Here is a 1,027-nt window from a genome sequence, read left to right as displayed (position 1 = left end):
TCCTTCCTTCCTTCCTTCCTTCCTTCCTTCCTTCCTTCCTTCCTTCCCTCCTCTCAAACAAGGTCTCAGATAGCCCAGGCTGGCCTCCAGGCTATATGACTGAGCCTGGCCTTGAATTCATTATCTTTCCTTCATCTCCCAAATGTTGAGATTACAGGCGTACACCACCATGCATGTTATGAAAGGTCTGATTTTGTGTGTTGCGTGAGGGTGGGGTGGGAGCATGTGTGTGGAAAACATAGGTGCTGTTGAGTGTCTTCCTTGATTGTTCTTTACCTCATTATATCTAATTTTTTGCATGTATTCTTGTATGTACATCTGTGTGCCCCATGCATAGAGGCCAGCGGTTGGTATCTGGTGCCTTCTTTAACAGTTTTCCACCTTAGTTTTTAAGACAAGGTCTTTCACCACTCCTGGAGCTTGCCAATTCAGCTAGGCTGGTTGATCAGTGAGCCCTGGGACTCCTTCTCCACACCCAGGGCTGAGACTGTAGGCTTATGCCAACATGCCTAGCATTTATGTGGATGATGGAGACAGGGCTTAGCTCTTCATGCTTCTATGGCAAGCACTTTAACAACTGAACCATCTTCTCAGTATCCTGAGAGGTCTGTTTTTTTTTTTTTTTTTTTTTTTTTTGTGGGTTTTCTTTTAACAATATTTTAAATTTGGAAATTTTATACAATCCTATTCACTCATCTCCCAGGTCCTCTCTTCCCTACCCACGCAACTTGGTGTCCTCTTTTTCTTCTCTCTTAAAAACACACATACACACACACAAAACTATCAAGTGCAATTTCTGTTGCTCATGTACTCTTGGGTGTATGGCCTTCCATTGAAATGTGGTCAACTTATTGAACCTAGACTCTCAAAACGAAAAACAAATCAACTCTTCCTCCACCAGCATCTGTTAGTTGCCAATAGCTCCTCAGCCAGGAAGACCTTGCGCCTCACTCCCCTTTCCATGCTGGGATTTGTTCTTATTTGAGCTTGCAAAGGCCTTGTGCTATCTGCTCACACATGCAGTAGC

The sequence above is a fragment of the Psammomys obesus genome, unplaced genomic scaffold (assembly GCF_907164565.1).
Source record: "Psammomys obesus unplaced genomic scaffold, mPsaObe1.curated_primary_1811, whole genome shotgun sequence".
Taxonomy (NCBI): Eukaryota; Metazoa; Chordata; class Mammalia; order Rodentia; family Muridae; genus Psammomys; species Psammomys obesus.
The sequence above is the reverse complement of the archived record's forward strand: the minus strand, read 5'-3'. Positions refer to the sequence as shown.